At 48.0% G+C, this 12205-nt stretch overlaps 1 pseudogene; it reads right to left on the minus strand.

Annotated features, from left to right (window-relative positions):
- Window positions 1-1501: 1501 nt before the first annotated feature.
- LOC136470698 (putative F-box protein PP2-B12) lies at window positions 1502-12205 on the minus strand (annotated as a pseudogene).

The raw sequence follows: 12205 nt of genomic DNA on the forward strand, positions 1-12205 counted from the left end.
GTGGATGTACGTCCACGGTTCATTAGGCGAGCAGATCGGCGGTTCGGTATCTGCAACACGGATCATAGGAATTTTAGTGTTTGTGCTATAAGTGCTTATAATTCAGTATGATTACATGATTTTGACGATTTAAAGAAAAACATTTATACTATCCAACACTCATTACAAAGGAGCAATAAGATCCATAAGATGCAATAAGATCCAAAACATTCATTACATGGGTTTATTATATAGCATCATCTCCAGTAGCTACACTTGGAGACTCGCGAGAATCGTACTACGCATAGTGTCTCATATTACATCTCATAAGGGGTACATCATAGGGTACAACTTATGGAAGCCACTGACATGACTCATGACCACGCAGGGTCATCTACTCTAACTTGTACACCGTAGCTGGGATACGACTGTTCTTGATCTCGATCTCCTTGTTAGACTTGTGAAGTCGGGACACGTACTTCAAGGCCTCGGTGAGCTCCTCAGTAGGCTTGGCTCTAGGTAGGGTAGGGCAGACGTCTAGGTTGAGGCGAGTTGGGGCTAACTCAAACTTCTCTATCCTAGGCTTCATCTTGCTACGAATCTCCTTGGGTAGCTGATCCCACATACCCTTCATCTCTTTGAGGCGCTTCTTGTCAGACTTCTGCCAAGCCTACCAAGTCCTCTCACACTTGTCCTATAGATACTCGTTCTGCTTGAGTGCCTCGATCAGGTGACCCTGGTTGCAAACAGCCTTCTTCCTGAACTCCTCTAGCTCCTGAGTCATGGTCTTGTTCTGAGATTGGATTTTCAGCATATCAATCCCCTTGGACCTCTCTCTGTCTCCTCTGTGGTTCAACTTGGCCTTCTTGTCGTCCAACTCTCTTTGCAACTCCAAGACCTTGCTGTCGAGGTAGCAGTTCCTGTTTCCTAGGTTGGCGGCTTTGTCCTGTAAGTCAGCGACCTCGGCTCTGTGGACTTCTTCACAACGGTTGAGCTTGTCCTATAGCTTGGCAACGGTCTCAAGCAGACTAGCTCGCTCCTGTGCTCCCTACAAGTCTCGCTCCTAGTACTCCCATAGAAGGGCCTAGCCCTGACATCTCCTCTGCTCAAGCTGGGTCACGTACCTATCCTGCTCTAGTAGGTGGATAGCCGAGACGCGAAGGCATCTGTCCTCCTCTGCAAAGATAACTCTGTTGGCTGCGAAACTCTGCTCACTAAGGGTAAGGTTGAGGTCGAGGGCCTAGGGAAGTAGACGAAACTCTATCATCTTCAGGTGCTCGTAGTGGTCCCTCATCACTCTACGAAGTGCCTTGTGTGAGACAGCTCGCAGTCCCTCCTCAACTGTGTCCTCTATAGTCAACTCAGTGAAAGCTAGGACAGAAGGTAAGGTAGTGCTAGCTGGGAACTCGACTGAGGTGATAACCGGTCCTTCGATTCCTCCTTCCTGAGCTGACTTCCTAGTGCAGGTGACCTTGACAAGCTTGTCAGGGACTCCTAACGTGATGAGAACTTGGCAGAGGGTCTATGCAAAACCCTCGAGCCTACATAGGTCGAAGGTAAGCTTGGCATAGTCCAGAGGTAGCAGTCCTAGAGGTGGCCATTCGACGTTCATTGCCATCTGCATGTTTTAAGGAAACAGGTGTTAGCAGGTCAATAAATAGATAAGCCTTGCATAAAAGTAAATGCAGGGTCGATATATAACCGAAAGAAGGGCTGTTCACGTCCTATTCTATTGTCCATTTCTGAGGGTCTCGTCCTAGGGTCAAGTATGGCTCTAATACCAACTGAAGCGACCTGATTTCCGCGAAGGAAAATCCACAGAGTCAAAGTGTAATATGACCATTGTAGATCATATTACCCAAATTCCAGTCAAATACCACATCCATACAACGATAATATCAGAGTACAAATAGTGCAGAATTACATAAATTATTACATCGCCACATTGGCGGAATCAAAAGTAGCATTCATTCAGAACAGCTTGAAGATAAGATCGCCAAACTCGAGCATAGGAACGAACCCCTCAACCATCAAACTCCTCAGAGCTATACTCCTCAACAGAACCTGTGTGCCAAAATTTATCAGTACGATTTGTACTGGCCACTCCCACCCTATGAGCATTGCTTTGTATAAATTGGATGCAAGTTGGATGTAATCAAAAGGAACCTATAAGGCTGGGGTTTCCTATGTTTTAGCATATCAAGTATATACAATAATAGTCAAGTTTTAACACCATTCCCACACCCATTCCACCCCATTTCCGTCCAGAGCCAGGTTTCGATCCTAGGATCAATATACCACCATCTCCATACTATCACCATACCATCGCTCAGTCGACAGGCCAACTCCCTCTCGACACTGTCTCATGGCCCGTAGCCCCTGGCTACGACCGACACTCTCTTGCGGGGCAAGAAGAGAAGGACTCATCTCGCTATCTAGTTTAAGTGAAACCCAGGAAAGGTCTATAGCCGACAAGTCGGCATATGTATCGATCGATCAACCATACACTATGTAGAGGTTTTACATAACCACAAGATCTGCCTTCTTCGCTGACCGTCGTCAACTAGGCTAATTCCGGCTGCTTGCTAGCCTAGGATAATGCCACTCTACCATTCATCCCTGGTACACCCCAAGTTTAGTCTAGGGTGGCTAAAACTGTGAGTCATGAGCTGGGTCCACAAGGTCTCCATGAAGTCTCAGAAGGGTGTGGGGGAATCCTCCGCGCCCCGTACATCCTCGCACTGTCCACTATCAACCTAGCAGTAGTGGCAATATCCTACCAAGTAGTCCGGCCATCCCGCACCATATAGGGCGAGTGGTACGTAAGGCTTCCCGGTGAATTTGAGTACTAGTAAGTCCTTAGAGATGACCAAGCCAGAATATCTTCATTAGGGTTTCCATTTACCGTGCCACCACAGCACCTCCACCCCGGGCTCCTCCCATCACAGGTTTACACCCAGGGGCCACCTCATATACCATTTACCCACCATAGGTATTCATTCCAGGGGTGCCCAGGTAGCACCTCATGGCAAGACTTGCCCTAGGCTCGTCGTATACTCCAACTTGGTCGACACAACCCTCACCCTCCATGCACCCAAGTCACACACGCAGCACTCTCCCCATAGTCCAGATAACACTAGTTTCCACCATGCATCAATATGGTATATATAAGCGTAGTAGAAGTAATAAGCAGTGAAATATAGCAGCAAGCGTGTGACTTAGCCTAACAGCAGGGTGAGCAGGGGTAAGGTTGCGTCAAGGTAAAGGCCATCAAGAAAGCATACTACCATGCAAGTCCAATCATAGTGTGATTATAACAGTAAAGTAAAGCAATAACAGTTCTATATTAGCCATGCGTAATAGGTGCTATGAGGTTGGGTGGGATGTGGCACCTTCTGTGTAGTCGTCTCCGTACTCCTCACGGTACTCTCGGTCCTCATCCGTCTAGTTCTCCTCCGAGTCTACAAACGATCGTATTATAGTCGCGTTAGCGACGTCTATAGAATAGCACAAAGAAGCAATGAAAATTCAAAAGAGCCAAATGCACTCAAACATGGGTTCATTGCGTAGAGCTCGATTTTAGATGAATTTTGGTCCTAGTCTTGTATTTTTTTGAGTTCATATGAATTAGTTATGAATTTCTGAAGTTTCAATCATTTCTGAAAATGGGAAAAGGCTGAATTAATATCGTGCTGACACATGTCACGCTCCTGTTGGTCCACGTGGCATGCTGACATCAGTATGACATCAGCATGACATCATTGTCTCGGTTCTGAGCTGACAGGTGGGGTCCCGCTGACGTTATCATGATGTCAGCATGACGCCACCTACTGACAAGTGTGTCCAGCGGCTCTATGTCGCTGACATGTGGGCCCGGTCAACGGTCAGCGTTGATCGGGCAATGGTCAATATAGGCTGAGCCCAAACTAGGCCGGTTGGACCTGGATACAGGCTGGGCTTTGGCCGGCCACGTGGCGCGCGCTGGTGCGGCCACGTCATCTTACTGGGCCACTAACGGGCCATGGTCCACGGGCGCAGGTGAGGCGCGGTTCATGGTGAACCCGCCTGCGTTGGCCCATAGACCGTAGAGCCAATCTATGAAGGACTTGGTCCACTTACTTCTTTCCAGGGTTCGTTTCACGTGCACGACGTGGTCGTGATCAGAGCTCGGCGGAGCTGCTCAGGACGTGGTCAACGTGGTCGTGGTCGGAGCTCGACAAAGCTGCTTGGGACGTGGTCGACGTGGTCATGGTCGGAGCTCAGCAGAGCTGCTCGGGATGCGGTCGACGAGGAGAAAATCCCCTGCTTCTTCCCCGGCGTGCTCCCGCCGGTGGTGAGCTCCCCGGCGAGCCTCACCCGCGGCGCTGATGTTCAACTAAGGTAGGGAAAAGCGTCGCCAAGCCTCGGCGAGTGCAATGGTGGAGTCAAGGTGGCGGCTGGGGCTTCGTAGGGTTTCGGCCACGGTGAACGGCGGCGTGGGTTCGTCGGCGTGCTTGGACAGGGCTGCAGTGGTAGCGAGAGCCTAGTTGGAGGAGCGTATGAGCTCCACGGTTCTTCTACGGCCATGGTGGTCGTGTTGAAGGAGCTCCTGGTGGTCCTAGTGGCTCCGGCCATGGTGGTGGGGGCAAAGCAGAGGCGGTGGCGCTCCGACAAGGTGCGGTGCAGCAACGCAAGGCTCCGGTGGGCTTCTTCCTCGGTTAAGGTTAGCGCGGTGTGTCTCTTGTCATGGCAGAGCCAGTCGGGGTGTCAACGTCGCCTTTACCGCGACGTAGAAGACGCGGTGGTCTCGCCATGGTTGTGCTCTAGGCCATGGCGTGCAGGGTGGTCATGTCGGTGTTCCCGAGCCGCTAGGGGTCGGTGAGGCTAGGCCTTGGGCTTGTGCGTGTGCGGTGCATGTCCAGGAGCGGGAATGCTCTGCCTCTGTGTCCCCTAGGTGTGGGAACGCGGTGGCGTTCATGGCAAGTACGGCTAGCGTGGCGAGCGGCGAACGACGTGGCTCACCGTAGGGTTCGTGGCGGTAGGATGGCGGTGCAGTGGTGAGGTGAGGCCGTGATGAAGCGATGCAGTGCCGTACCGAGCAGCTACATCGCTGTAGCTGATCGGGGCGGCGCTCCTGGCTCTGGCGAGGTCCTCCCCGTAGCGGCTTCCTTCTCCACCTTGCTTCTCCCTCCTCCCTCTCTCTCGGCCTGACGCTGTGTGGTGCTGTGCCACCAGCGGTGGCGGCGAACGGGCTGAGGATTAGGGCTCACGGACGTTGGCTTTTTATAGCCGAGCTCCAAGGGCTCCAATGGTGGACGGTGATCGAGCGGTGGTGATGCGTGCGACGCATCCGACGGCTCGCGTGCGGTAGCGTAAGCGTGGCGCAAGGGGGAACAAGGTCATGCGATTTGCGTGACCCTAGGCCCGCGCCTGCTCCGCGGTCGGCTCCTGGTCGCGAGGTGGAGGTAGCGTGGGGAAGACAACGACGTTGTAGCTGGGCGGCTGACAGAGAGGGCCCGTTTGTCAGCTTGTCCTGATGCGGCGGCGTGCGGTGCGTGACGGCTGACGGGCGGGTCCGGCTCGTCAGCGACTTGTGCACGCGCGGGCGGTAGGGTGTTGCTGGGCTGGCTTGTGGGCCGCGTGCGCGAGTGGGAGGGCAGGCGGGCTGGCTCGCAAGGCCGAGCAGGCCTGGGCTGCTGTTGTTACCTCTTCTTTCCTATTTCCTTTTCTTTTTCTATTTCTTTTCGTATTATGTTACACTTCTTTCATGTATATAAATCAAAGTGGCATATTTCTCCCTTGGTATAATGTCCCATGGTGATAAACATTGGTCATAATATATGTTGGGATATTAATCCCATGTTAGTACATTTATTTATAAACAATATTTGTTAGCTTTTATTAATCAACACATAAACCCAAATAAAATCCAAATCACCATGTTGAATATAATGCAACTTGATGTATGCTATGTGGTAAAATAAATTCAAGGTGATGAGGTGAGATACTTGTGCAAGTCGTGTAGGTTTAGTTGGATTACGACTAATGCAACACTTAGGGTTAGCTCCTACAAATATCACTCACATCACATGGGGTTTTGAAGAAAATTTTTTTGTAGTTGGGATTTTTGGTGTGTGGATTTTTGGGTTGTTACAAGGTTCAACCCATCCACTAATCCTAAAGACAACCCTATCAGTTATCTAGCGAAGCAATCATTATGACCATAGAGCAACCATAGAGCGAGATAAAAGGATGCCAACATGGACTCGTTCCTGGAGTACCGGTTCACGAACAGAGCACCAACAACGTGGTTTACAGCGTGTTCTGACGATGTTGGGACAATTTTTAAGTAGACAACGCGACACCCAACACATCTACAACCTACACCATGCTCACGTGCTCACTTAGAAGCAACCAACAATGCAAGAATATGAAGCTAGTGTTTAAACATTTTTGTTAGAAATTAAATGTCAAGATAGCATTGTCTTACTATTTTTCCCATACTTAGAAAAGTTAAGGTTGAGTTCGAACTAACAGCCATTAGCACTTTTGTTACAATTTTTAAAAGGCCTAAACCCTATTAACTCCAACCCACAAGTATTTCATACAATGGTCCATACTTCATACTAACCCATAGGAACAAAATATTTAAGCATTAATTAATTATTTCACCCACAATAAATTACCAAAAATAGTACTTTAGACGTAAGTTCAAGTGTTTGTCGTCCTAACAAAAAGAGCTTATCTTAACTTTAAATTTGATTTTTGAGCTCCCAAGAGTACTAGTTAACAATATTTATTTTGATTTTTCTCAACCACAAAAGTGAGTCACATAGAATTTGTTTATCATTTCATGTAAGTTTTAAACTCTTAAACCCAACGAACTTGTTTTGCTAATCTCTTTTAGGTCTTAATCTTGGTGCTAAGCAAGCTCGTAACACCAGGGGTGTTACACCCCCCACCGCGCCCCTATCTCCGTTCCCCACCGCCCCCCTGTCCTCGTTCCCCACTTCGCCCATGTCCATGTTCCCCCAACGCGCCCGTTCCCCACCGCGCCCCTATCCCAAAGAGCACGAAACACTTCAAATGCAACATCACAAACATATGAAAAAACTATGTTGTGCAACATTGGAATATAAATACTGCAACATCGCAAAATTAAGGAGTGCAACATCGCAAAACATGTACTGCAACATCAAAAAAATATGTAGTGCAACATCGAAAATTATGTACCACAATATCTCAAACAATAGTAATGCAACATCGCAAAAGCAATCATAAAACATGGAAATGGAAACATTCGAAAATCAACTACAGCAACAACCCAAAAATCCCATTGCAACATTCGAAAATCATCTGTTGCAACAACATAAAAATCCCATTGCAACACGGAGAAACAACAAGGACGTATAAATAGCAAGGGGATGGGTTCGAGGTGCACGCTGCTCCAGCCCTGGCCCATCACCTTTGAGCTCGCTGGAGGGAGGAGGGAATAGGACCCCAGAGCTCGCCGGAACCCTAGCCACCGCCGCGTTACTCAGATCCAAAGGAGGAGGAGGAGGGCTCAGATCCAGAGAAGGAACTACCTACCTCGTCGGAGCCGCCGCCGCCACCGTCGTCGTCCTCGTCTCCGGTGGGGGAGCGAGAGCCGGGTCGCTGGGGTGCGCGGGGTCGCAATGGAGGTCACGGAGGGGGGAGGGAGGGAGGGAGGGAGCATGGGCGGGCAATGAGTTGTTGGGAGAGCGTTGTGGGCGTGTGTGGTGTGCGATGTCCGGATACGAGTGTATTATCGATTGAAGAGGGTTGGTGCCAGCAAAGAGGCAACGACACATGTGTTTCCAAATCGACCAAGCCACTAGAAATCTTGCGTAATGCATAACGGGTTTACAATTTTCCATGTAGAGAGAAATACACACCATTTATAGTATGCCAGTGACAGCGCCAGCTTATTACCAGCCTTTAACTTCGGCATTTTGTGATGCAAGGCTTCTCCTGTTTGGCCTCAGTGTGTCGACCATGCATGGGCATCGGGGAACTCGAAGCCTGTAGGCTGTAGGTTCTATAGGCTGGCCAAGGGAGGAGGCCGGAGGGCGCTAGTAGGCAATCTGCCACGATGCCACGATGCCACGATGCTACTCTCCCTAGGATTTCGATGATATATAGGAGGCCGGAGGGCGCTAGTAGGCAATCTGCCACGATGCTGTTTAAGGTGAGACCGTTTGTTTCATCAAATGTTTCAGAGTTTGTAGCAACACATATATGCTACAAACTCTGAAACACTTGGTTGATGAAACAAACGGTCTTGATGAAAAAACAGCCTCAGCTCCGGCAAATATCACTATCACGGTACCACCACAAGCTCTGAGATGTATTGCAATATGCACACATGTTTCAGTTTTCTTTCTTTCTAACCGGTAGCAGCAAACATGATGCAACACAGCAACAGCAGCCACAACCACAAAGTAGGAAATGCAATGGCATGCTCAGTCGCTGATACACGTCACTTATCTTTTTTTTTACAGCTCTAAATTTGAGTTATCAATGTGTCGTAAAAAACAAGGAAGAGCTACGATCTTTGCAATGAGATAGGGGCAACAAACAGATCAAAGATCAAGCTAGTAACTGTGCCACAGTATTGAATCCTTAAACAGCATAAATATGTTTAATGGTTAGATGATACGATCAGTACCATCTGGCCATATGGTGAATACTGAGTACTGATTACATGCTTTCTTCTGTCAATCTATTTATTCCCACAGGATGGCTCTTACATGATTACAAACCCTTAGCCTAGTTTCTTGGGTCTAATCTCAATGCCTTGCACAATAAGACATCTCTTTGAAGTACCTGATGTCTGCAGTGTGGATGACGTAGGTTCACCGGCTGAGGGCTTAGATGCCCTCTATCGATGAGCAGGAGGTGGCATATCGATGAGCAGGAGGTGGCACCGGGTAGCGTCGGCCTGCTGAACGCCTAGACGTGGGAGCCGACCTTCCTAAAACCCTCCAGCGCCTAATTTACTGGTTCTATGATTTGTTTCTCACAGGTGGTGACGCCAGGTGCGCCTCCTCTTATTTATAGACGCGCTATGGGCAAGGGAGCCGAACCCTAGAGATGTAAGGGTTGCCGCCACTTACGGCAGATTTAATTAGTTGCATATGTCCTTAATTAATCTCGGGATTAGCCGAGATCATGTTCCAACACAGTAGAACCAACTCTAGCTAGGATGCACCAATACATAAGTTCTGTAAATGAAAAGAGACACATTGCCAATATATGCAAGTACACAACGAAAATAGAGTCCAGGCTACCCTTCGGCATATGTACTACTCGTAAAACTCTTCTCCTTATCATGGACAGATTAGCCAATTAGACCCCGAGGCACGGAAACATTAGGCGTATGCTACAGCTTGATAATCAACTAGATCTCGCTCGTTCTTGAACTACTCTAGCCCTTGTCCTGACCGTGAAGACTGACACTTCACCGCGATCTCAAAACCTCCTCCAAGTTGCCATTGAAATGGAGTAGCACATAATTGGAAAAGTGAAGGCATTTGATGGGCCATCATTTGTTTAGGCCTGCAGCACTCGTGCATAGCGCCATTTGACCACCACACCCTCCTCACCCTGTAGAGGGGCCCAAAGCCACCACTGCCGATCTGCTTAGCATCCAAAAAATCTCTCGTTGCAGCCACCAGGTCGGAGAAATCGAATATTGTGAATGCATGATCCACTGCTACTTTCTTCGACCTGCCATGCCTTGAGTTTTGCCTCCATCTCGGATCTGTTCCGGGAGGGTGGTCGCACTCACACACTTCTCTGGTCGATCACTCGCGGCAGCAAGACTGCAAGAGAGCCGCGCCCATTCTCATTCTCATCATCATTTTGTTTTTTTACAAAAAGAAAGCAGAAGCGCCACCAGTTAACAATGGTAAGCAATATGAAAGCATACAAGATTGATGAAAGAGTACGAGAAAAAACATCCACTCCAGCTCGCCGTCGTCACCTTCACCATTGTGGAAGTCACCCAACTCCAGCTCCATCCACCCATCAGTCCATTGACCAGAGAACCCTGGATCACCAAGGAATACACCACACGCCTTGGAAATGCCACCACGCCGCCTCATCTGCCATGAATGCAGATGCACGAGATCATGGCTATCGAGGAGAACGTCGTGGGTCGACGTTCTTCCTCCGAGGCTGACAGTGACAGGCGTCTTCTGGCATGAACCAAACCAGCAGCACCTATCATACTCATCTACCCCCAGCACAATGTAAGCGGTATACGATGTGTGCTTGGATAGCATGCTGCTGTCGATCTTGCCATGTATTTCCAACCGATGGCCACGCCAGAACCTGGCAGCATCAGAGAATATCCTGTCACAAATCAACAGAGGTTAAAATTCTTTGTCACAAAATATAAGCCATCCACGTATTTGAATATTTAAACTTTGTTATCTTTAACGAGCAATTAGTCTAATCATATGGAATTTTATACTACAAAAATGGTTACATTGGATTTGTATTGATAAATACTTTCTAATGTTCAAACCATTGTTGCCATAAATTATATTATAACAGAAATTAGCAATCAAAGTACAAAGTATGATTTTGAAGACTGCACCAAGTCAAATCGTGCCTTATATTCTAGGACTATGGGAGTAATCGAGAACTAGAGCAATATTAGGGTTTAAGGGATAAAAGGCATAAAGAGTAAAAAAAGTTAAAAGATAGGTTGATTTGTTGCGATTGGATCCCCCAATCGGTCATGGCCCTTTTATATTTATAGGGTGGGTGGTCTTATCCGGTGGAGAGTCAAAATTCCTATAAAATCCATGCACAATACAATTCGAACTTAGAGCATCTCTAAGAGTACCCAAAATAGTCTCCCACTTTAGAAATTTTGGCAAGATTGAAAAAACTCATCTCCAACAACTCTCAAACCCACCTCCAATCTTTTGGCACTTAAAAAAAACACCCCCACACGCATATATACACACACACACGCGCGCGCGCGCGCGCGCGCATGCGTATCATCACGCCAATCTAAAGGTGGAAGGACGTGGGAAGAAAAATAAGTAGGACAGGCCGGGTTCCTGATGCAAATATACAAGAAAGAAAGAAAGTATAAAAGTGGTTGGTGTGATTTAGAAAATAGTTTGGGATTTCTGATGTAAAATTACTTTCTATCTTTTAGGATCGGTATTTTGGAAACTGTTGGAGGAAGCCAACAAATATGCTTCCAATTTTTAAGTCACATGGAAAACTCATTAATTTACCAAGTGATTTTTTAGAAAACTATTGGAGATGCTCTTAAGGCATGTTTGGAACTACTTCGCTCCCAACTTCACTAGCCAAACAGGGATAACTCTAAAAATCTTCTCTAGAAAAAAGGTGGAGTTGAGGGCCAACCCCAGGTGTTTTGTGCAGCACCTAAAGGGGTAATCCAGAAACTCCAGCTTTTTATGGAGATGCTCCATGTTGGAGTTCATGGAGTGGAGCATTCCAAATTCGGACTCCAAAAACTTTCTATATATGGATTTTGATTGTCTTGGCAAGATGAATGCAATAGTGAAGTCCAATTTGCAATTTGAAACAGTCCAAAACCCCCTAAGCCAATTTTCCTAGAATTAGCCTTAGTTAGCCAATTTTGAGTGCGAACAAGTACTAAATAATGACTAAATTACCCAGTCGCAATTCGCATCAAAACTTTAGAAATGGCAAGCAACATGTGAGAGAGAGCAAACCTAGAGCCAGCGATATGGAACCAGCGATAGTTGGTGGGAGTATCGCTCCAATCAATGCTTAACTTCCTTGCAGACAGCATGTAGCATATGGCGCCGGTTTCCTTGTCCAGCTAGATGCTCTGAACACACCACACCAAAGATTAGTCAGTCATCCTAGAATCACATACTGCATAAAACTTAGACGTGAACAAAAGTGGTTCTTTCAGTATTGTGAGGCCATCGGCAAGGAGGACTCGGCCATCGGAGAGCTGCATGAACAATGCCTTCTTGGACGGCACCGGTAGAGAGAGCTCCCCAAGGGCCGGCGGTGGGAGGTTGGACGGTAGGAAGCAGTTCCAGACAACGTCAGAGTCTGCTGCAGTGTGGAAGGCCGGTGAGACAACCGCAGCGCGGCAGGCGTCCCGTGGCCCAGTACGGGCAATCGACATCGAGATGAGGTCCACCGGCAAGCGCGCAATCTCACAGGCAATGGTAGTGGCGGTGGCGGCTGATTCCGTCAT

Source organism: Miscanthus floridulus, chromosome 8 (genome assembly GCF_019320115.1).
Source record: "Miscanthus floridulus cultivar M001 chromosome 8, ASM1932011v1, whole genome shotgun sequence".
Classification (NCBI taxonomy): Eukaryota; Viridiplantae; Streptophyta; class Magnoliopsida; order Poales; family Poaceae; genus Miscanthus; species Miscanthus floridulus.